Source organism: Chiloscyllium plagiosum, unplaced genomic scaffold (assembly GCF_037043375.1).
Source record: "Chiloscyllium plagiosum isolate Xiang-an unplaced genomic scaffold, Cpla_swu_hap1 HiC_scaffold_3, whole genome shotgun sequence".
Lineage (NCBI taxonomy): Eukaryota > Metazoa > Chordata > Chondrichthyes > Orectolobiformes > Hemiscylliidae > Chiloscyllium > Chiloscyllium plagiosum.
In genome coordinates this window covers 135,606,074-135,627,210 of record NW_028270141.1, presented here as the reverse complement: position 1 = coordinate 135,627,210, position 21,137 = coordinate 135,606,074, and the positions used below count along the sequence as shown (strand labels likewise).

At 40.5% G+C, this 21,137-nt stretch overlaps 1 protein-coding gene and 1 long non-coding RNA gene across 6 annotated transcripts in view; one reads left to right on the top strand and one right to left on the bottom strand.

Annotated features, from left to right (window-relative positions):
* Positions 1–15,282, top strand: part of LOC122548482 (uncharacterized) — an 88,693-nt gene extending 73,411 nt beyond the window's left edge. Inside the window, exon 4 of the long non-coding RNA XR_015754560.1 lies at positions 15,167–15,282. This is a non-coding gene — a long non-coding RNA (uncharacterized LOC122548482). The remainder of the gene's footprint in view (positions 1–15,166) is intronic.
* rmdn2 (regulator of microtubule dynamics 2) overlaps positions 1–21,137 on the bottom strand; it is a 415,905-nt gene that overhangs the window by 37,755 nt on the left and 357,013 nt on the right. The gene's annotated exons all lie outside the window — the stretch shown is intronic.

Sequence of the window (21,137 nt, the reverse complement as noted above, 5' to 3'; positions counted from 1 at the left end):
AGTATGTGTGTGTGTCTGGGGTGGGGGGTTGTGAGTGTCTGTGAGAGAGAGTGTATATGTGTGTGTGAGTGTAAAGGGGTCTAAGTCTGTGACTCTCTGTCACAGACACTCACAACCCCCACCCGACACACACGCGCGCACACACACACACATATACGTTTGTGGGGTGAATTTGTACTTGCAGAGTTATATTGTACTTTGCTAAAAAACTGCATGGATCCAACAACCTGCATACAACCTGTGGATTTGTATAACAACCTCCTGCTGGGTCCTTCTCCCCTTTGAGAATATTTTGCACCCTCTCCGAGATATCCTTGATCCAGGTACCAGGGAGGCAACACACCATTCTGGTATCTCGTTGTTGAACGTAGAAACGTCTGTCTGTACTTCTGACTAGAGAATCCCCTATAACAATCAATTGCTTGAAATATACACTGACTGGAATTTTTCAAGGGTGTTACTAATAGAGTTGATAAGGGGAGCCAAACCATGTCATTGAGCTTTCAGAAAGTTTTTGATAATGTTCCACATAAGAGATTAGCATGTAAAATTAAAGTGAACGGGATTGTGGGTAGAGTACTGACATGAATAGAGAACTGGATAGCGGACAGGAAACAAAGAGTCGGAATAAATGGGTCTTTTTCCAAATGGCAGGCAGTGACTAGTGAGATACCACAGGGATCAATAGTTGGCAGCCAATTATTCACAATATATATTTATGATTTCAGTGAGGGAGCCAAATGTAATATCTCCAAGTTTTCAGTTGACATAACGCTGGATGGGAGAGAGGACTGTGAGAATTGGCTGTGTCTGTTGACTTCCAGTTTTCCCTACCATTGGTAAACTAGCCCAGGGAGCGACCTGACCGGGAAGCTCTCCCAGTGCAGCTCTCTGGCATTTTACCAGGTCAATCTTCCTGTCAGGGCTTTTGCCCGAATTGTCGATTTTACTGCTCCTCGGATGCTGCCTGAACTGCTGTGCTCTTCCAGCACCACTAATCCAGAATCACAATCTTCCTGTCAGCCCATCACAGTGAAGGCAGTAAATCTCAGCCATTCATTCACTGCTGCCCCCTGGTTGTTTCAGTTAAGCTCTGTATTATCTAAAATATCACATTCTCTTCAAAGCCACATTCATTGGCTGTACAAACAAGCAATGTACTCTTAATTCCAGGACTTTGTGGGAAGTTAGGGAAGAAATTGTGCGGCATCTTGCAGAAATATTTGTATAATCTATAAATAATCTATAATCTATAAATATGGCTGAGGTGCCAGATAACTGGAAAGTGGCTGATGTGCCTTTGTTTAAGATGGAATATATGGAGAAGCCTGTGAATTATAAACATGCGAGTTTGATTTTGATGGTGGGTAAGTTGTTGGAAATGCATTTGGAGAGCCTTGGATGCATTTGCTGATTAGTCAGCACAGTGTCCTGCAAGGGAAATCGTATCTCACAAAATTGACACAGTATTTTGAGGATGTATCCAAAAAGATTGATGAGGGCAGTGTGGTAGTTGCTATTTATTTGTACTTTAGTAAAGCTTTAAATAAAGTTCCACATGGTGGACTAATTGGTGAAGTAATATTAACATGGGATTCAAGGTGAGCTTGCCAATCGGATACAAAATTGGCTTAGCGACAGGAGACGGAGTGATGGTGGTGGGTTGTTTTTTGGACTGGAAGCCTGTGACTAGCAGCATTCCACAGAATCAGTGCTGGGTCCACTATTGTTCATCGTTTATATAAATGATTTAGATGAAAATATAGCAGGGATGTTAAGTAAATTTATGGATGATACCAAAATTGGTGATATAGTGACAGTGAAGAAGGTTATTTAAGAGTCCAAAGAGATCTTGATCAATTAGGTCAAAGGGGCTGAGGAGTGGCAGATGAAGTTTAATTTTGATAAATGTGACATATTGCACTTTGAAGAAACCAACCACAGCAGGACTCAAGTAATTAATGGTAAAGCATTGGGTAGTGTTGTAGAACAAAGATACCTAGGGCTTCAGGTCCATAATTCTTTGAGATTTGCATCACATGTAGATCGGGTAGTTAAGAAAGAGTTTGCATGCTTGCCTTCATTGCTCAGACCTTTGAGTATAGGAGTTGGGACATTGTGTTGAGGTTATTTAGAATGTTGGTGAGTCCTCTTCTGGAGTATTGTGCCCAGTTTTCGTCTCCCTGTTATAGAAAGGAGATTATTAAGTTGGAGCATGTTCAGAAGAGATTTACCAGGTTGTAGCTGGGCATGGAGGGTTTGAGTTGTAAGAAGGGGTTTGGTAAACTGTGATTTATTTCACTTGAGCATAGGAGGTTGACGGGTGACTTTATAGAAGTTTATAAAATCATGAGGGGTATAGATAAGGTGAATGACAGGTGCCTTTTCCCTAGAATGGGGGATTTCAGGACTCATGTTTTTTAGATGAGAGGAGAAAGGTTTAAAAAAGTCACAAGGGGCAAAATGTTTACACAGAGAGTGGTTCGTGTGTGGAATGACCTTCCCAAGGAAATGGTGGATGCAGGTACAGTTACAATGTTTAAAAGACATTTTGATAAGTACATGAGTAAGAAATGTTTGGAGAAATATTGGCCAAAAACAAGCAGCTGGGACTAGTTTAGTTTGGGATTATGGTTGACCTAAAGGGTCTATTTCGATTCGATTAGATCCCCTATAGTGTGGAAACAGGCCCTTCGGCCCAACCAGTGCACACCAACCCTCCAAAGAGTAACCCACACAGACCCTTTTCCCTCTGACTAATGTACCTAACACTATGGGCAATTTAGCATGGCCAATTCACCTAACCTGCAGGAGGAAACCGGAGCACCTGGACGGAGCCCACGCAGACATGGGGAGAATGTGCAAACTCCACATAGACAGTCTCCTGAGGCTGGAATCGAACCTGGGGCCGGGGTGCTATGAGGCAGCAGTGCTAACCACTGAGCCACCATGCTGCCCATGCTTTCCATGCTGTATGACTCTATGACTCTAGTTCCAAATTCAAAATTATCCACAATAATTCTGCAGCCACCCTGTCTCCTCAATGCTATCTGTCCTTCTACCTACCTTTGTATCATCTGCAAATTTAGCCAGAATGCCCTCAGTTCCTTCATCTAGCTCATTAATGCATAAAGTGGAAAGTTGTGGTCCAACACTGAACCTTGCAGAACACCACTTGTCACTGACTACCATCCTGAGAAAGACCCTTTTTTCCCCACTCTCTGCTTCCTACCATACAGCCAAGCTTTTATCCATGCTAGCACCTTGCTTCGAACACCATTGGGCCCTTAGTCAGTAACCTCCTGTGCGGCAACTTGTCAAAGACCTTCTTGAAGTCCAGATAGATAACATCCATTGGCTCTCCTTGGTCTAACCTGCTCGTTACTTCCTCAATGAATTCTAGCAGATTTGTCAGGCATGACCTCTCCTTGATGAAACCACGCTGACTTTGCCCTATTTTACTATTCAGAAATTTCATCCTTCACAATGGATTCCAGTATTCTACCATGATCAAGATTAGGCTAACCAGTCTGTAATTTTCCATCTTTTGCCTTACTCCCTTTTTAAACAAGGGTGTCACATTAGTGATTTTCTAGTCCCTCGGGACCCTCCCTGACTCTAGTGATTCCTGAAAGATCACCACTAATGCCTCCACTATCTCTTCAGCTATCTGCCTTAGAACTCAGTGGTTAGAACTGCTGCCTCACAGACCCAGGGACCCGGGTTCAATTCCAGCCTTGGGCGACTGTCTGTGTGGAGTTTGCACATTCTCCCATGTCTGCGTGGGTTTCCTTCGGGTGCTCCGGTTTCCTCCAACAATCCAAAGATGTGCAGATTAGGTGAATTGTCCATGCTAAATTGTCCATAGTGTTCTGGGATGTGTAGGTTAGGTGCATTAGTCTGGGGTAAATATAGGATAATAGGGTAGGGGAATGGGTCTGTGGGTTACTCTTCGGAGGGTGGACTTGTTGGGCCGAAGGGCCTGTTTCCACACTGTAGGGATTCTAAAAAGAAAAGCTGGGGTGTAGTCCATTTGGTCCAGATGATTTATCCATCTTCAGGCCATTCAGTTTTTCTAACACCTCCTCTTTGTTGATGGCCACCATACTCAGCACTGCCCCCTCACTCTCTTGAATTTTTAGAATATTCCTTGTGTCTTCCATCATGAAGACTGACACAAAGTAATTCTTCAGTTCCTCAGTAATTTCCTTGTTTCGCACTACCAACTCTCCAGCGTCATTTTCCAGGGGTCCAATGTCCACTTTTGCCCTTTATATATCTAAAGAAACTCTTACAGTCTTCCTTTATGTTACTGGCTAGCTTACCCTCATATTTAATTTTCTCCCTCCTTTTTTTTGTTGCCCTCTGTTGCTCTTTATAAGCTTCCTAATCCTCTGGTTTCCCCACTGCCCTTTGCCACATTATATGCTTTTTCTTTTGCTTTTATGCTATCCCTGACTCCCTAGTTAGCCATGGTTGCCTCATCCTCCCTGTATCATGCTTCTTTTCACTCGGGATGAATCTCTGCTGTGTCTCCTGAAGTACTCTGAGAAACGTCTGCCATTGTCTTTCCACTGTCTTTCCCGCTAAGCTCCTCTCCCAGTAAATTCTACCCAGCTCCTCCCTCATACCTCTATGGTTGCCTTTCTTCAGCTGTAATACAGTTACCTTAGAATCTATCTTCTCCTGCTCAAATTGCAGAGTAAATTCAATCGTATTATGATCTCGGCCTCCTAAAGGTTCCTTCACCTGAAGCTCCCTTATGAAGTCTGCCTCATTGCTCATGACTAAATCCAATATTGCCTGTTCCCTAGTGGGCTCCACCACAAGTTGCTACAAAAAGCCATCACTAGATACTCTACAAATACCTTTTATTGCAATCCACTACTAACCTGATTTTCCCAGTTCTCCTGCTTTTTGAAATCTCCCATGATAACTGTAACTTTGCCTTTTCTACATATCTTTTCTATCTGTAAAGGAGATGGGGGAGCAATGACTATCTTCAAATGGGAGAAGCTGCGAAGGGGAGCTTTTTGACAAAGGAATGACTCATGATGTGGGATCCAGGAAAACATACAGTTGTAGTTAACCAATTCCTTGCAAACAAATGTGCTTTTTTTTTAATGAAGTGAGTGTCAGTTATTGAAAAATAATTGCCGCTAACTTATGGTTGCTTCTCAATTTAAGCGGTGTCTCAAACATTTGTGTTTTTTTACTTGTGTGCCATACCTTTAAATTTAATAGTATGCTGATAGTTGTTGAGGATTCTGAGGAACCCTTCTAATTCTGCCTCTGTTAATCCAAATACCTCATATGTCAATGCAAATATTGTACCTATGGGCCAAGTGTAGGGAACTGGGGTTAGTGTGGATGGACATTTGGGTCAGCATGGACCAATTTGGGCCAAAAGGCCTGTCTCCGTGCTGTAGGACTCTATGTCTCTATGATTCTAAATCACTGAACCTCACCTGATGAAGGAGTTGGTGAGATCAAAGCGATTGCCCCTGAAATAGTTTTCAAATATAAAAAAGTAACCCTTGGGAAATCATGAGAACGGCCCTCAAAAAAGGAATTATTTTCACCTTGTGATAGACTCTATACACAAATAAGACATCACTCTAAACACATGTTCCAGATTGGTTACAATTAATACATATTCACAAAACTGGAATATTTCACCCATGAAGTTACAAGCCTTTTTACAGTATTTCAGATCATAATCTCGGATTTAAATTTAATAATTAGCACAGTGTTCATTTCAATAGCATCCACTGCATTTTTCTTCATGTAGTAGCCTCTGAACATATGTGGCATTCAGCTAGAGACTGAACAGGCATTTCCAAGTAATTAATTGTCTCTGAGAATTCAAGTTTTCTAACTCCTTGTTAGCTGACGGTTCCTTTGCTGATAGCATTGAAACTGTCCTCTTTTTACTCTGAAAATTCTTGCCAAACCTTGCATGAGCCTTTGTGATAGTTGTTGTGCCAGGGTCAGTAATGGTGTTCAAAAATCATCCAGAAAAGAGCCTTTGACAAAACCAAGCAACTCCTGATCTTATCGGAAATCATTGCACATTATGATCTGCATCTGTGATCATACTAGGAGTTAAAGCATCTACAACAGCCTTAGGAACACTACTGTTTCACATGCATAGAAATAGAAAGTTTAGACCAGTCTGCTATGTTTCTAGATCACTTATGAATGGCAGTTTGCAGCCTTTGAAGGTTTGGGAGGAATATTTGCTTGCAAAATATTTTATATGACCTAGTGAACCTACAGTTTAAGGAAGAAACTGACCAGCTAAAAGAAATAGCTAAAACACCATCCAGTATTCAATGGTCTAAATTGAAACTAATGAGCGAAAAAAAAAAAACAAAACAAAGAAAATAGGAACAGAAGGAGACCATTCAGCCCTTCAAGCCTGCTCCACCATTCATCGCAATCATGTCTATCTCAATAGCCTAATCCTGCTTTCTCCCCATAACCTTTGATCCCATTCATCCCAAGTGCTATATCTAGCTGCCTCTTGAATATATTCAATGTTTTGGCATCAACTACTCACCACTCAGGCTCACCACTCTTTGGGTGAAGAATTGTCTCCTCATCTCTGTCCTAAATAGTCTAGCCTGAATCCTCAGACTGTGACCCCTGGTTCTGGTCACATCCACTATCGGGAACATCCTCCCAGCATCTACCCTGTCTAGTCCTGTTAGAATTTAAAGTCTCTATGAGCTCCCCCTCATTCATCTGAACTCCAGTAAAAACAATTCAAACCTCGTCAATCTCTCCTCATACCTCAGTCCTGCCATCCCCGGAAACAGCCTGGTGAACCTTCACTGCGCTCCCTCGAGAGCAAGAGTATCCTCCTTCAGAAAAGGAGACCAAAACTGCACACAATATTCCAGATGTGGCCTCCCCAAAGCCATCTATAACTGCAACAACACATCCCTGCTCCTGTACATGAAACCTCTCGCAATAAAGGCCAACAGACCATTTGCCTTCTTTACCACCTGCTGCATCTGCATGCTTACCTTCAGCAACAGGTGTACAAGGACACCCAGGTCCCACTGCACACTCCCCTCTCCCAATTTACAGCCATTCAGGTAGTAATTTACCTTCTTGTTTTTGCTTCCAAAGTGAATAACCTCACATTTTTCCAAATTATACTGCATCTTCCATTGATTTGCCCACTCACCCAAAGTCCTAATTTTCTCCCACTCACCCAACCTGTCCAGATCTTGGTGAAGGATCTCTACATCCTCATCATAGTTCACCCTCCTGCCCAATTTGGCATCATCTGCAAACTTTGATATGTTACATTCTGTTCTCTCATCCAAATCATTAATATATATTGTGAAAACCTGGGGTCCCAGCACTGATCCCTGTGACACCCCACTAGTTACCGTCTGTCAATTTGAAAAGGACTCATTAACTCATTAATGTTTTCTAACCATTTGAATACACTTCCCCTTTAATCTTGCATAATGATCTCTTATGTGGGACTTTATCAAACATGTTTTGAAAGTCCAAATATATCACATCAACTGGCTCCCCCTTATCAACTCTACGTATTACATCTTCATAGAATTCCAATAGATTTGTCAAGCATGATTTTCCCTTCATATATCCATGCTGACTCTGTCTGATCCTGCCACTACTTTCTAAATGTTCTGCTATGAAGTCCTTCATAATGGATTCAAGAATCTTTCCCACTATTGATGTTAGGCTTACTGGTCTATAAGGGGCTGTTCCAGATGACTACCAATGCATCAACTATTTCTGCAGCCACTTTGTTAAGTACTCTGGAATGTAGATTATGAGGTCCTGGGGATTTATCCTCCTTCAATCCCATCAATTTTCTTGGCACTATTTCTCTACTAATATTGATTTCCCTCAGTTCTTTGCTCTATAAATCTTGCATTCTCTAACATTTCTGGTATCTGATTTGTGTCCTCTTTTGTGAAGACAGAACCAAAATATGATTTCAGTTGTTCAGCCATTTCTTTGTCTCTATTCTACATTCCCCCTTTTCTGTAGGGGACCTACATTTGTCTTCACCAATCTCAGTCTCTTCACATACCTATCAAAATTCTTAGTGTCAGTCTTTACGTTCCCCTCTGAATCAATCCCTTGGTCCTTCTTTGCTGAATTCTAAACTGCTCCCAATCCTCAGACCTATTATTTATGGCCAATTTGTATGCTTCTTCCTTGAATTAGATACCATCGCAAATCTCCTTTGTAAGCCATGGATTAGCCCTCTTACCTGTTCTGCTTTTATGTCAGATAGGAATGAACAGTTGTTGCAGATCCCTCTGAGATTCTTGAATGTTTGGCATTGCCTATACATTGTCATTCCTTTAACAAACTCTTCCTAATCTATTAAGGCCAACTCACGCCTCATATCTTCATAGTTTCCTTTATGAAGACTCAGCGCCTTAATCAACTACCTCACTCTCCATCTTGATAAAAAATTTCTATCCTGTTATGGTCACTCATCCCCAAGAGATCTTGCACAGCCATACTGGCAATGATTCCCTTCTCATTACACAGTACTCAGTCTAAAATTTTCTGTTGTCTAGTTGGTTCCTCCACATATTGGTCAAGAAAACCATCCCATGTACACTCTAGATATTCCTCCTTTATGGCATTGTGGCTAATCTGAATTGCCCAATCTATGTGCAGATTAAAATCAGTGTTGAAACTTTATTGCTGGAACAGCACAGCAGGTCAGGCAGCATCCAGGGAACAGGAGATTCGACATTTCGGGCACAGGCCCTTCCTCGCAGATTAAAATCACCCAGGTTCACCACAATTTCCTTATCATATGCATTTCTAATTTCCTGTTCAATGCCATTCTCAAAATCACCACTGCAGTTTTGGGGTCTATATATGACACCTGCTGTTTTTTGCCCCTTAATATTTCTCAACCCTATGCATACAGACTCCACAGAGCAAATATCCTTTCTCACTGTTGTCTTAATTTCTTTAACCAGCAATGCCATTTCCTAAGTACTGAATATCTTGGGACATTCAGTTCCCATCCCTGGTCACCCTGAAGCCATGTCTCCATAATTCCAATTATATTGTACCTGTTTACACCTATCTGCACAATTAGTTCGTCCTCTTTATTGCAAATGCTCTGCACATTAAGGCACAAAGCCTTTAAGCTTGTCTTTTTAACATTGTTTGCCTCACTTCCAATATTTTTCTCAATAGCCCTATTTGAATTTTGTTCTTGGTTTCTTTGCCTATCACTTTTCTTATTTCCTTTTCTACCTTTTTGTTTTTGTCTTTGCTCCCTCCTTCTCTGACTCCTTACCTAGGTTCCCACCCCCCTAGCATATTAGTTTAAACCCTCCCCAACTGGTCTAGCAAACACTCCCCCAGGACCAGTCCTGCCCTATGTAACCCATCCAATTTGAACTGTGACTGAATAACTGAATATGTGCATGGGAAGTACCAGACAACAGAAGACACACTGTTGAGAAGACTAGTTAGTCCATCAGAGAGAGAAGACATAGATTTAATTGAAGAAGCTGGAGTCTTTATGTTGGAAATCGCTATAGAAAGAAAAAATGCAAGAAATCCAGGAATCACAAAAATGTGAAGCAGAACACGTCCAATAAGGAAGTACTGGCTTGAAGGCTGGCCATAATTTACGTTGAGTAATGCCATATTATAGCTTAAAAATGTGTTGCTGGAAAAGCAGGTCAGGCAGCATCAAAGGAACAGGAGAATCGACGTTTCGGGCATAAGCCCTTCTTCAGGAGCCCTTACTGAAGAAGGGCTTATGCCTGAAACGTCGATTCTCCTGTTCCTTTGATGCTGCCTGACCTGCTGCGCTTTTCCAGCAACACATTTTTAAGCTCTGATCTCTAGCATCTGCAGTCCTCACTTTCTCCTAATGCCATACTATGCCAGTACTTTGAACAACCTAGACTTCTTACTTTCATTAATGATTTGGTAGACTTCAATGATTGATTAGATACACCAACAGCACTTAGACTTGAAATTCTTCAGAGAATATATCAAGTTTATTTGGTTTTATGAAGTGCTACATGACTGTGTAACAGTGTGGTGGTCAGTGTTTTGAAATCAATACAGGAATGATCAATGATTAAATTTCACATGGCTTGAATAGTCAAGAGAAGAATGACTCCACTATTACTGTCATATTTTCCATTAAGTGGAAGTGCTTGAAATGGGTTATTTGAGTTAAAAGGCAAGATTGTCATTATTGATTGAGATAATCTAGTTCCACAAAATGATAGCATAAGCATGATAGAGTCACTCAGAAAATCTCTACCACATACAGCATGCTGGACATTGTAAGACAATGGTCTGCAGTTTGCAAATGAACAATTCAAAAGATTTGCTCATGAATATTGATTTCATTTATATCATAAATTCGTCCTACTAACGAAACACACTGAAGAAGCTGAGCAAGGATTTCATGCATCAAGACTTTATATTAAAAAAGATCAAAAGCCTAAAATTTGCACCAGTAAGAGACACATCACCAACACAGGATAGATTATCACTGTTAGAGTTATGGCAGGGAGGGGATTGACAATACAAATTTCATTTCCATCTTAGAACTTACAGCCAAAGATTGGGCCGACCTCATAGAAGTTTACAAAATTATAAGAGACAAGGATAGAATGGATAGTTGGACTCTTTTTTATCCCAGGATAGGCATGTCACTTACTAGAGGATATAGGTTTAAAGTAAAAGAGGTAGGTTTAAGGGAGAGGCACGGTTTTTGTACAAAGGGTGGTAAGTGACTGGAATGTGCTGCCAGAGGAGGTGGTGGAGGCAGATACGATAGCAACATTTAGAACATAGAACATAGAACAATATAGCACAGAACAGGCCCTTCGGCCCTCGAAGTTGTGCCCCGACCTGTGAACTAATTTAAGCCCATCCTCCAACACTATCCCATCATCATCCATGTGCTTATCCAAGGATTGTTTAAATGTCCCTAATGTAGCTGAGTTAACTACATTGGCAGGCAGGGCATTGCACGCACTTACCATTCTCTGCGTAAAGAAGCTGCTTCTGACATCTGTCTTAAATCCATCACCCCTCAAATTGTAGTTATGCCCCCTCACACAAGCTGACGTCATCATCCTAGGAAAAAGACTTTCACGGTCTATCCTATCTAATCCTCTGATCGTCTTGTATGTCTCTATCAAATCCCCTCTTAGCCTTCTTCTGTCCAATGAAAACAGACCCAAGTCTCTCAGCCTTTCCCTATAAGAACTTCCCTCCAGACAAGGCAAATCCTGGTAAATCTCCCCTGCACCTTCTCCAATGCTTCCACATCCTTCCTGTAATGGGGCAACTAGAACTGTACACAATATTCCAAGTGCGGCCGCACTAATATTTTGTATAATTGCAGCATGACATTATGGCTCCGGAACTCAATCTCTCTACCAATAAAATCTAACACACCATATACCTTCTTAACAGCACGATCAACCTGGGTGGCAATTTCAGGGATCAATGTACATGGATTCCAAGATCCCTCTGCGCATCCACATTACCAAGAATCTTTCCATTGACCCAGTATTCTGCCTTCCTGTTATTCTTCCCAAAGTGAATCACCTCACATTTATCTGCATTGAACACCACTTGCCACCTCTCAGCCCAGTTCTTTATCCAAGTTTATCCAAGTCCCCCTGCAACATTATCAAAGTCACTACTCCACCGACTTTGGTGTCATCTACAAACTTACTAACCCATCCATCTATGCCTGCATTTAAGTCATTTATAAAAATAACAAACAGCAGTGGTCCCAAAACAGATCCATTTGGCACACTGCTAGTAACTGACTCCAGGCTGAATATTTTCCGTCAACCACCACTTGCTGCCTTCTTATAGAAAGCCAGTTTCTAATTCAAACTGCAAAATCACCCTTAATCCCATGTCACATGCACTATCTCTAACAGCTTATCATGTGGAACCTTATCAAAGGTTTTACTGAAGTCCATGTACACCATGTCAACTGCCCTACCCTCATCTACATGCTTGGTCACCTTCTCAAAAAACTCAATGAGGTTTATGAGACATGACCTGCCCTTGACGAAACCATGTTGACTAACTGCAATCAAATTGTTGCTTGCTAGATGATTATAAATCCCATCTCTTATAATCCTTTCCAAAACTTTTCCAACAATAGATGTAAGGCTCATTGGTCTATAATTACCTGGGTCATCTCTACTGCCCTTCTTGAACAAGGGCACAACATTTGAAATTCTCCAGTCCTTTGGTACTAAATCTGTAGACAATGACGACTTAAAGATCAAAGCCAAAGGCTCCAACACTTCTTTCCTAGCTTCCCAGAGAACCCTCAGATAAATCCTATCTGGCCCAGGAGACTTGTCTACTTTCACTCCTTCTAGAATTGGTAACACCTCTTCCTTACTAATCTCAATGCTTTCTAGTCTAATATCTCTTATCTCATCTTCTCCTTTACAATATTCTCCTTTTCCTAAGTGATAACCAATGAGAAATATTCGTTTAGCACCTCTTCGATCTTCACAGGGTCCACACACAACTTTCCACTTCTGTCTTTGACTGGCCCTATTCCTCTCCACTCTGCAGGCACCCTGCCTCTATTCCTGATGAAGGGCTTTTGCCCGAAACGTCGATTTTCCTGCTCCTCGGATGCTGCCTGACCTGCTGTGCTTTTCCAGTACCACTCTAATCTAGACTTTGGTTTCCAGCATCTGCAGTCCTTGTTTTTATCTATTCCTACCCTAGTCATCCTTTTATTCCTCACATACCTATAGAAAACTTTAGGGTTTTCCCTTTATTCTACCTTCTAAAGACTGCTCATGTCCTCTCTTTGCTCTTCTTAACTCTTACTTTAAATGCTTCCTAGCTAATCTGTAACTCTCCATCGTCTCTTGTTGGCCCTTTGACATACTGTGTCAGGAAACCCTCCTGTACACATTGGACAAAAACTGACCCATCCGATGTACTAGAGTTATAGCATTTCCAGTCAATGTTGGGGAAGTTAAAGTCCCCTATAATGACCACCCTGTTCCTTTCACTCCTACCCAGAATCGTTTTGCCAATCCTCTCCTCCACATCCCTGGAACTCTGCGGAGGCCTATAAAAAGCTCCCAGCAGTGTGACCTCTCCTCTCCTGTTTCTAACCTCAGCCCATACTACCTCAGTAGACGAGTACACCATTAAGCCATACTATACTTGGTCTATACTGTCATCTCCCTCTTTTCTTTGAATACCATTTTAATATTTCCTTCTTTGGCAATGTTATTATTTCGTCTAATTATGCTTGGGATGTTTTTCTATATTAAAGTACTCCATATATGCGATTTGTTGTTATCTTAGAGACTGACAACCTGTGAGATAGCAAATTAAGATATATAAAAGGAGCGACAACGATCTCTCACTTCAACCACTAAACAAATGTATGTGTGTGTGTGTGTGTTTATGTGTGTATGTGTAAGAGAGAGTGAATTAATCTCTCTCGCACTCTCTGACTAAACATAAAAAGAATGCGATAGCTGTTTGCTGAAATATAGTTTGGACTAAAATATGCATGCATTGATAGCAGATCCACTGATGAGGAATAAGTCATTCCTTTCTGGAGACAAAAACTATGTTTTATTCAAATAGTTTTGTTCGCCTGCTGAAACAAGCCAAATTGTGTGAGCTATCAAGATTGCTTCTAGCAGCAGCTTGGCTGTGCTGATTGACAATCTGATTATTTGTTGTCCAATAAACTACTATTTGTTTAGGGATGGGCAGCATAGCCTGAGCATAGTGGCGCCACAACAGCTGTACTTCGGATGCTATGTGCAGCTGTGGAGCCTCAGAATTGGCTCTGAAAATTAAATGAACAAATTGACCGATCGATCAAATGGATGTAAAAACCAAGAGAGGTAGTCACAGATCATCGACTCACTATTACCCAATTTTCATTATCATTCAAAGTCAAAATCTTCCTCTACTGAACACTAAAACATTAAACTAACTTTCAACTTTACTGTTCACTGATATATCCACAACATAGAGTCATAGAGATGTATAGCACAGAAACAGACCCCTTGATCCAACTCGCCCGTACCAACCAAATATCCTAAATTAATCTATTTCCATTTGTCAGCACTTCATCCACATCCCTCAAAACCCTTCCTTTCATGTACCCATCCATATGCCTTTTAAATGTTGTAATTGTACCAGCCTCCACCACTTCCTCTGGCAGTTCATTCCATCCATGCACTATCCTTTGCGTTAAAAAGTTGCCCCTTTGGTCATTTTTAAATCTTAGGCCTCTCACCTTAAATCTATGCTCTCTAGTTCTGAACTCCCCCAACCCAAGGAAAAGATGTTAAGAATAAGTTTCAGGACTTTGACCCAGCAGCAGTGAAGGAATGACGACATATTTCCAAATCAGGATGGTGAGTGACTTGGAGGGGAACTTGCAGGTGGTGGTGTTCTCATATATTTATTGCCTTTATCCTTCTAGATGGTAGTGATTGTGAGTTTGGAAGGTGCTGTCTTAGGAGTCTAGGTTAATTTCTGCAGTGCATTTTGTAGATGGCACACAATACTGCTGCTGGCTGGATGTTTATGACCATCCCCAATGGGTATTGCCTCCTTTGAACTGGATCTTTATCTACTTCCCCTCAATGTTGTGGAGCGGTAGATGCCTAAGGAGAAGTTGACTGCTGTGTTAGTGTCTGCTCCTTGTGTTCCTCATCATAGGTCCAAAGTAGAGCTGCATAGTGAATCCCCTCAACTGAAATTTTCAAACTCATTTTTAGATTCTTTCCATTGAAAATGTTCATTGTCGGGACTATCAGTTTAGCAGCTCTTTCCTGATTTAGCTTGTGCTATCCAGATAAACGTAGACAAAATATGGCTATGAGTTGATGATGTTGAAATAACTGAAGTTGAAGCAAAAGAAAGCTATGACATGCAGATCAAATTCAAAAGAATTACTAGATCACCGAAATTATCTCCAAAACATAGGATATTATCACTAATGATGTGAAAGCACACTACCAGAAAATGTCACGTGAACAAAGATTTTCATTTAGGTCAGGAATCAGCGATCATGTTTCAGTATTTAGGCATATTGCAGCATTCCAGTTTTACAGCACTGTTAATTTTGTCTTGTTCACTCTGGCAGATTTCAGAGATTTTGGGATGAGAGGAAGGAGGGCATGGACAGGATTTCAGGATCACAGGAATGTGCTGGCAGACAGCAAGCTGGTTTGAAGTACTTCATCGCCAGAAGTATCCGAAATAAGATAGGTGAGCTTGCAGTATGGATAGGTACCTGTGACTTTGGAGACATGGATAGAGCAGGGTCAGGAATGGATGTTGCAGGTTCCAGGGTTTAGATCTTTTATTAAGAACAGGGAAGGTGGTAAGAGAGGGGGAGGTGTGGCTTTGTTAGTCAAGGACAGTGCAAAGGTGTCTAACTGGGGTGCAGGAACATGTATGTATTTGTGCATGTTACTAAAAATGGCAAGATATATTGAGACCACAGTTAATAAGCATATGGTTTCCTTGGTATTATTCTGGGGAAAGAACAAGAAATCATGGGCCCTATTGCTGCGCTTTGTCAGGGTCCCCACTGTTGTCCCCAGAACCAACCTGAGCATAGTAGGAGATTATGTTCAACTTTTGTAAGATACTAATCCACTAACTGCATATAGACCTGGGTACAGATTTAAGTAAGACATGAAGGTATTGGAGAGAATGCCGAAGAGATTTATGAGAATTGTTTCAGGGATGAGAATCTTTACTTTAAAAGAATAGAGTGGGGAAGTTAGGGCTGTGCTGTTCAAGAAAGCAACTCATCACCAGTTTCTCAAGGGGAATTAAGGATCAGTAATATACGGATCAGAGAAATGGAATTCTGCTGTGAGTACCTGACCCTTTGACTCCCCAATGTCCATTCACCATCTAGAAGGCATAAGTCAGGAGTGTGATAGAATACTCTCTAGTTTGTCTGTATGAGTCCAGCTCCAACAACACTCAAAGAGCTTGACAATATCGGCACAAAGCAGTCCACTTAAACAGAATTAAACCAATATTCTCCTAGCTACCATCAATTCTGAGGAAGGGTCACTGAACGTTAACTCTGACTTCTCTCCACAGATGCTGTCGGACCTGCTGAGCTTTTCCAGCAATTTCTGTTTTTGTTAAACAGAATCATAGCTGCCAACATTCACTCCTTCCACCACCAACACAAAGTTGTAACAGTGTGTACAATTTACTACTTAATCTAAAGACCGATTTTTACTTTAAAGATGGTGCAATTAAAAACTCATCTGTCTGCTGCTAACTGCTAATCTCAGGGTCCTCTATTCTACTTCACAACTAATGAACTCATGGCTGTGTCTTTGCCTTTTCTCAAAATCAGCCTGCTCCTGAGTGTTGGATTCTCCTGCATGCCAGATCTTTTTTGCATGATAAAAGATACAATTCCTGAGAGGTTGCAGGAGAAGAGAAATCTGGAAGCACATGTACACAAAACAGTGAAAGTGATTAGATTAGATTACTTACAGTGTGGAAACAGGCCCTTCGGCCCAACAAGTCCACACTGCCCCGTCGAAGCGCAACCCATCCATACCTAACACTACGGGCAATTTAGCATGGCCAATTCACCTGACCTGCACATCTTTGGACTGTGGGAGGAAACCGGAGCACCCGGAGGAAACCCACGCAGACACGGGGAGAACGTGCAAACTCCACACAGTCAGTCGCCTGAGGCGGGAAGTGAACCCGGGTCTCTAGCGCTGTGAGGCAGCAGTGCTAACCACCGTGCCACCGTGCCGCCCGAAGGTGATGGAGGTGATTGAGAAAGTGGTTCATAAGGTGGATGGGATAGTAGGTTATATAAGCAAAAATTAATACAAAAGTAAATGAATTATGATGAATTTTAACAAAACGTGAGTTCAGTCTCAACTGGTGTATTGTATTCAATTCTTGCCACTGCACCTTAGAAAATCTTGAGGAGGTGCAGTAAAGATTTATGAGAATGGTTCCAGGTATAAGGGACATCAGGTACATAGAGAAGCCTATTGTTCTCCTGCAAGGAGATTTGATAGAAATGTTCAAGATCTAGATGGAAAAGACCTATTCCCATAGGTGGAAAGATTGAGGACTAGAGGACATCAACTTAATATGATTAGCAAAAACAAACTGCAATGTAGGGAAAATCTTTCTTGCAGGGTGAGTGGTTTAAATCTGGAAGATGCAATTTAGTAAGTGTGGTGGCAGCAGGTACAAACTAGGCTTTCAAAAGGAAATTTAACAAGCATCTGAAGAGAAAACATTTGCAGGGTTACAGTAAAAGGGCAGCAGGACTGGTTAATTTACACTTGTGGAGAAGTAACATGGTAGCAAGGGGCTGAATGGTTTTCTATGGCATTGTAAACATTTTGTGATTCCATAAAGCACGAGATGAACAGCAGCAATTTTCATTTGTAATAAAATGCCATGGAAAGGCCAGATGAATTTATGACCTGAAATCTCTGGAATGGGGCGTAGCAACTATCCAATACAAAGGCAAGAATATCATTCCGAGGTGACAACGCAAGGATTTTGTATTAAAATTGGTCACTTAATCATTCATCAAACAATTGTGTAAAAAAGAATGACAGCAACAGGTAATTAGCATGTTGAAAAAACATGCCATTGCTTAATGAAACCTATATGAAGTTGTTTTGACAGCTCTCATTGAAACACAACAATAGTTGCTCTTTTTGGCAGCTTGAAGAATGAAGCCTTCTGATATAAAAAGGTTTGTTGTTCTTTTTCTGATTTGTGATATTAAGTGTCACAAATTATATTAAATTCTTTCTGTAGGTGGTATTAGTTGAAGGAACAAATAAGACAATAAACAACTCCCTGTATTCACTAACCAGTGAGATGAGGCAGGCTAAGTCACTTAATATGCAAGAGGTTTCTTATTGAGTACTCTATGTAAGGGAAGGGAACCAACAGGTAAATTGATACTGTTAAATGATCCCTGTTTGAAGGATAAAAACATTCAAAGCAGTTTTTAAAACAGATAACTAAAGGTATAACTGGATTCTGATGCACTTGGCAGTTCCCTTTTAACCCCTGAGGGACTCCTCAGCATCCAACATTCACAGAGGGTAAAAGAAAGGATCATACAAAAAATGGGCCCAGGTCATTAGGTTACCAGTATAGTAAGAGCTATTTATGCCAATGTGTCCATATGCATCCTATGGATTTGCTATTGTTATCCTATCCTTTCCATCAAGGTACATAGTTTTATATGATCCTTGTTTCAGTATTATTTTTGCTAACCTTACTGCGAGCAAGCTTTATGAACACACTGGATCATCTCTCATTTCTCTGGATGTAGGGTAACTACACATACACTCTTTATGGTACTCCCTCTTTACTATTCATCTCTAGCACCCCTCAGGCTTCCTTATCCTAGAGTAAGGGTCTTTTTCTCTCTCCAGTACTATACACTCTATTTACATAGATGTTTGCATGTCACTTAGTGTCTTACTCCTACTTCTTTCCACAGTTCTCTCTGCTTTTCTAATATCAGAGTAACATCAAGTAACAACAACAACATTCATTATTTGCACACGCTATTAATCTGCAGCTCCAACAAGTTTCTCTTTTACTTAGTTTGCATAATTCAAGCAATTTAAAAAAATATAGTATTAAGATTAATATTATTACTGACATCATCAACCTCCTCACTCTGAGTTTAAATATCAAAGATTAAGACAATTTGCAAACCTGTCACTCTGATTTAGTTTGTTTGAGTTCTGTTGTAAAATATCACAGTTCTGTAGTTCATGTTACATTGATTCCACACATTCTATGATGCCACACATAGTCTGATGGTAGAGACCACAAATTATCCTACAGTTATACTCCAGCTCTCTGAGGGAACAAATGTAACTGTATCAGCACCATAAGCTCCTAGTAATTATGTATCCCTGTAATAAACATTGTTATTATCGAAGAATAGTGTTTCTTCTGTAGACATTCTACAGTGGTTTATCTCGATAGACCCAAAACAAATGAAGGACAGAGGAAGATTAGTGGCAATGAAATACCCAGTACCATATACTGAGAAAAATGGCAAATAGATAGAAGTTCCAAGAGTGGTCACATTTGAGTGCAAGCATATGGAGAAGAAATCCAGCAAATCTAGTGATTAGCAACAGAGAGAGACAGCAGCAGCTGTGGAAGCAACAAAAAGACAAGCACAGAACATCAAAGCCAAAATTTAATTCAGAAGCTGGTAAGAAATGTTGGGGCAAGAATGTGGGCTTGAAAGAGAAAAGTCAGCTAGACGTAGGAAATACAGAAACTTAGTGAAGGAAGCTCTGCAAAGAGTAACTGAAGGCCAATTGTAAATTTGGTCATCCTTAAGGGAAAAACACAAATACAAAAATGAAGGCTGATATGTATAAAAGAGTGCTCCCATGAAAAGCAACAAGTTTTGCTACAGTCAAAATTAAGTTCGATGAGGCACAACTGCAAACAATAGTGAAAGGGTCAGAACATAAATTTAATACATTCAGACTTGTGAAGGCTTTAGGGTTTATTTAAGCTTAAAATAAGAAAATGTAAATAAATTGAGTAAAAATGTCTAGAAGAAGAAGAAAAATTTGTAAAAGTTAATGATTTGAAGAAACTCAGTACCTAAATCGCATTTCAGTGAGAATATTTGAAAAGACTGTAGCCACTATTTTAAAAGGGAGAGAATCCTATAGCTGGTGGGTAGAACCAGGAAGCAGTACAGATATACAGTATTACAAAGAAACAGATTTAAAATGCTTGAAAGACAATAAAATCATCAGAAATAGGAATATAGGCCCCTTGTCCTCTGGAGCCAGGTCTGTGAATCCAAAAGGATCATGGCTTATCTGATATTCATTACATCTGCTTTCCTGCCCTTCATTCATAACCCCTGATTCTTCTACTGATCAAGAATTTATCTATCTTAGCCTTAAATATACCCAAGGGCTCTGCCCTCATAGCTCTCTGTGGTAAGGAGTTATAAAGACTCTCAATCCTCTGAAAGAAAAAGTCCTCATCTCAGTTTTAAATTGAAGCCCCTTCATTCTGACCCTGTGCCCTCTGGTCGGAGACTCTCCCATGAGGAGAAACATTCTCTCAGCACTTACTCTGTTAAGCCCCTCAAGAATGCTGCCTGTTTTTATGAGGTCACCTCTCATTCTTTTAAACTCCAGTGAATAAATTCCCAACCTGTTTAGCCTTTGGTCGTAAGACAATTCCTCAATACCTAGGATCATTCTAGTAAGACTTCTTTGAACTGTCTCTAATTAAATAATATCTTTCTTTAAATAAAAGATCCAAAATTGCTCATAGTACTCCAGGTGTGGTCTCATCAGCACCTTGTACAATTGCAGTAAGACTTCTTTATTCTTATACTCCAACTCTCTTGAAATATAGGCGAACATTCCATTAGCTTTCATGATTACCTGCTGCACCTATGTGCTAACTTACTGTTCTGGTCACAGGTTGTCAACTTGAAAAAGAACCCTTTATCCCCACTCACTGTTTCCTGCCCATTAGCCAATAGATGTCAATATACTACCTTCAACACCATGGGATCTTATCTTATGATTTAACCTTTTGTGAGGTACCTCGTTGAATGCCTTCTGGAATTCCAAATACAACACATCTACTAGTTCCCCTCGATTCACTCTTTTTCAACTTCCTCATAAAATTCTAAGCCATTCTGACTCTGCTTGATTAGATTATGATTTTCCAAATGATCTGCTATTACTTACTTAATAATTCATTTCAATAGTTTTCCGACAAAAGCTGTTTGGCTAATTGGCCTACAGTTATTGTTTTTTGCCTTCCTCCCTGTTTGAATAGGGGTGTCATGTTAGCAGTTTTCCAATTGTTTGGCACTTCTCCAGAATCCAACGATATTTGGAAACTACAACCAATACATCCCACTATATCTGTAGCTACCTCTTTGAGGATCTTAGGATACTAGCCATCAGAGTCAGGGGGTCACTAACCTTTAGCCCAATTAGTTTCTTTAAGACTATCTTAGCAATGGTGATGGTATTCCATTCATCCCTGTATTCTTTAATATTAATAGAATTTTTAGA